The sequence below is a fragment of the Chionomys nivalis genome, chromosome 6 (genome assembly GCF_950005125.1).
Source record: "Chionomys nivalis chromosome 6, mChiNiv1.1, whole genome shotgun sequence".
NCBI lineage: Eukaryota > Metazoa > Chordata > Mammalia > Rodentia > Cricetidae > Chionomys > Chionomys nivalis.
In genome coordinates, this window is record NC_080091.1 from 26,065,705 (window position 1) to 26,070,371 (window position 4,667).

Consider the following 4,667-nt stretch of genomic DNA (forward strand, 5'->3'; position numbering starts at 1 on the left):
CGTATCCTGTCGAGAGCTCAGGGCAAATGACCCCGGGAAGGCAGAGTTCCTTATCATGTGACATGGAAGCTACACTTGATGCGGTGCGGGTAGAAAGACAGATGCGGGTTAGGGAGAAAAGGGTGGGTGGGGGAGAGACTGAACGAGTCCTATATGTTTATTTCCATTATACGTATCTTGTCTCAAAAAAGACACCGTAATCGGTTAACACGTATTTATAACTGTAGGAGCGAGCTACTCAGTTCTGTAAATGGTAAGCTAGTAGGGAATTTAAGGTGTAGGTCGCGACCCTGTCCAAGAGGAAGGACGAGCCACAAGACGACCGCAGAGCACTCCATACGACACTGAAGAGTTTGCACTTGCAAGTTAGATGTTATTCTGAACTGCTTTCCCATAGACGTTGGTTGGACCGCTGAAGATTCCAAGCAGCAAAAGGAGACCAGGTGTATGGAATCGGAAAAGGAGTCCCTTCTTCAGCACCACAAAGGTGGATAGTACCATAGCCGCCTACCTGGGAAATGCAGGATCCAATCAGTGCATACAATTGGGAAAGATGGGCATGTTTGTACTCCACCTAGGTTTGACTTTTTACTTATAAATAACAAGCTATATATGTGTATATAAGTGATAGATTCATGATTTTGACGTATTTGTGTTTATTGTAGCTATGATTGCAAAAACCAAAACAAAACCTGAATGGATGTCAGTCTATAAAGGATGGTTGAAAAAAAAAAACCCAACAACATTAACGAATGGTTGAATAAGTTTTCACATATATATGTATATAGACTGTGTATTTCTATAAACTGTTTAAAATATGTGTCATAGGTTACATCGGTTAACACTTGCTAAAACTTAATTACAAGAATGGATGGGTATTACGCAGTGGAAGCATGAGGGTGGGATTTGAAACACAAGGATGGAATTTTTCTCTCTTTTACTTATTAGTGTATACTCAACATGCACAAAACAATACCTGGCACATTTTACATGCCCCCCCCCAAATGTTGAGTTTTGAATTATTGTTGTGTTGCAACCATGTTCATATGTAAATTCTTCCACACCTAAAAGTAATCAGATTCATAATCTAATTACTAGGATGAGGGCAAAGCCATACAAATCCAATTGTAAACATTTTAACTATATATGTATATATATATATATATAAAATTTTATTATTTATCCTGAAGCTCAGAAACCACTTTATTCATTCAAAAGAAACACCCCAGTGCAGACTAGCTATAATCCTGGCAGTTGTCTGGATGAGGAAGGTGGGGAAGAGAAAGAAAAGCTATGTTGTTCCAGTTAAGCTGCTGTGGAGATGGGAAATCTCACCAATGAAAGACTCAAAAAGTTTCTTCATCAGCTTTCCCAACCTTTCTTTGCACGTGAGAGTTCTACTCTGACAGTTCCACCCCCTGGAATTCTGGGAGGTGTAGTCTAGAGTCCATTCTTTACTGTCCCATTTTCCCTCTGAAGAATAACTCTAAACTCAGGCAATATACTGGAACTGGGGACTCAATACAACCCATCTTCACCAAAAAAGTAGAGATTCTGTCCCAAAACTGTTCGCCAGAAGGGATCTAAGTTTGGATGGCAATCCTTGTCCTCACCGTTGAATTTAGCCTATAGCTGAGGGCTGCTCATTTAGGAAGAGACAAGAAGCCCGAGATCTGATGTTCCTGGCCAGGGAAACAAGGACACTTCTGGAACTACTGATTTTGGAAAGTCTTTTCCCAAGTAAGGTTAAATATTTTGTACCTTCCATTCTCATACCCAGCCCCCCCACCACACCCCCCCACCTCCCAAGAGGTAACCCTAACTGCTATCTAGGAAATTGAGGCATCAATCTTTCTTTGGCTTCTTTAGAGTTGAGTGGGGTCATTGGGTGTGGTCCATGGGACTTTCTAGGGGACAAGGAAAGCCCCTTTGTACAGGAGTCAAGTGTTGTGAGGGAGACAAGTCCTCGACCAGTGTCTGGAAAGAGCCATGAGAGGGAGAATAAAGCCAAGGGTTATTAGCATTGCAAGCCAGATGCGGAGAACCATGAGAAGTCAAAGTAAAGGACAATTGAAGATATTTCCTGCCCTTTGAGGTTTAGATGAGTTGTCTCAAGAGCTCTTTCATGTCAAACTACTCCACCATAAACACTTTTTGACTCATCTTGACATTGTCATAATACTGAGTATTCTTCTTTTTAAGTGTTAAAATTAGTATGGGGTAAAAGATGATCTTTTTTACATTTTGAATTATTCAGTGAGCATGAATTTATAAAGAATCATCTAATGCTTACCATGCATTGTAGCTGAAGGGGCAGAATGATCTGGGCTGGTCAAGAAAGAGGAAGGAAATGACTTGAGGAGGTTAAAAACTTGTGTATGGTGTTAACAGTTTATATGCGATGTCTGCATTATTTCTGAGAAAGTGTTGGATACTAGCCAATAAAAATGTGCACATGAACTTTTAATAATCTTGATTCTTAGTTTTATGTCAACCCTTTAGTTAAAAGTCCATTTAATGATACTAATTTGTGAATGTTAAGTTTCTCTAAAATATGAAAATACTATTTCATGTATTTAAGTAGGATACAAATTCCATAAAAATGATTGGCTATTGGGTGAAAAATTTTCTTGATTGTAATTGTAATTAAAAAAATCCTGGGATATATTTTTGTGCATATACATACACGGTACTCACAAAACCACTGAGTGTTTCAGAGCTGTTAATCTGATACCATGACTTTCCCATTGCCAAAACCTAATGCAGCATGTGGTATTTTCCATGGTTTTCAGCTGCCCAAAGCACTTTCTTTCTTTCTTTCTTTTGGTGTCCAATTACAATATTTAATAAATGTATTACAGTCAGGCAGTAGTGGCATATGCTGTTAATCCCAGCACTCAGGAGGCAGAGGCAGGTGAATCTCAGTGAGTCTGAGGCCAACCTGGTCAACAAAGTGAGTTCCAGGACAGCCAGGGCTGTTATGCACAGAAATCCTATCTTGAAACAACAACAACAGGAAATGTATTACAGTATGATGTAAAATTTAGAATAGAGATTAGAAGAATTTTCCAAGTCTTAAACTGACATTTGAAAAGTAGTTCAGACATGAATAGAACCAATACCACAGTAAGAATAACGTGAAGGCAAAAAATGAGCCAATTGTTCAAGCACCTGAGACTAATAAGGCAAAAAAGTCTGAGTGTACAGTTGCTACAATTCACTATGTTAAGTACTTGTATATTCATTTTTCTCTTCACAAGGATGCTTACTTAAGAATTCAGAGTTAAGTAAAAATACATTCTTTGTATGAATCCATTCCATTGTCTACCACATCACTATTTAAAATACTTTTTACCCTTCTCTTTATTCTATGCATCTTTTACATCACGTGTCTTGATCCCATTCATTTTTCCACTCCGTCACATCTGCCCTCCACCCTTTGCATGCCCCCCAAATAAAACAAAATTTAAGAGAAAAAAGGGGGGATTTAAAAATCACACGGTGAACCCTTTTGTCCAATATCTTTACTTACAAGTGTGCGTTGCAAAAAGACTTTAGTTTGGTTCAAGGCCTCTGGTTTCTACTACACTGTTGATGCTGGGCCCTCGCTGGGACTCTTTTTTTTTTTTTTTCTTTTCTTTTTTGGTTTTTCGAGACAGGGTTTCTCTGTAGCTTTGGTGCCCGTCCCGGAACTAGCTCTTGTAGACCAGGCTGGCCTTGAACTCCCAGAGATCCGCCTGCCTCTGCCTCCCGAGTGCTGGGATTAAAGGCGTGCGCCACCACCGCCCGGCACTGGGACTCTTTTTGATATCCTGTTGTTGCCTTGTGTTGTAGAGATCCTGCAGCTTTGGATAGGTGGGTCAGGTCCCTTTCCATACTCCAGCAGGTGTATGTTGGGGCAGTCCAAGTCTTAACCCTAGTTCTAGGCCTGGCAGCTGTAGGATTGGTCTGCCAGCCAGTTCTCCCCTGTCCTCACCACCAGGGTGCGCTCTCCAGCATTGCCCGGGCTAATTTATCTCTTACCACAATGAGCGAGGGGTGGGAACGGTTTCACTGCTTTCGTGCTCTCAGGGTCAGCTCTCTCACACTTACATCATCAGGGCCAGCTCTAATGTGTTGTCCAGGTGAGGCACAGGGGCCACTCTCCTGAGTGCTGCAGCAGCCGGTGAGGGATAAGGACAGCACTCCCGCTCTTATGACCTCCTCTGCCTGTCTCGGGCATTGGCATCTCTCCTCTGCCCGCGCTACCACAAGTCTGATGAGCTATGGGGACACTTGCCCTCTGCTCACCTCTGATCACTGGGCAGCTCTGCTGTGCTTCCTAGGTGAGGGCCAGGACCCGTTTCCCGAGTGCTGCAGCTGGTAAGGAGGAGAGTCAGTTCTCTCGTCTGTTGCAGGAGGAAAGAGGGAAAGGGTAAGGAAGGGCATCTCTCATCCTCCCACGCCACAACTTCGGGGCTGGTTCACCCACACCCCTGCCAACAAGGTTGGCACTGTCGTGTTCCCCAAGCGAGGTACAAGGCCTGCTCTCCCAAGTGTTGCAGCTGGTGGGGGGCAGGGACAGCTCTCTTGCTCTTGTGACCTTAGTACCAGTTCTCACACTTGCCTCAGGCACTGATAGGTGTGGGTGGCGGGTGTTGGGTACAGCTCTTCTCTGCCCATGCCAT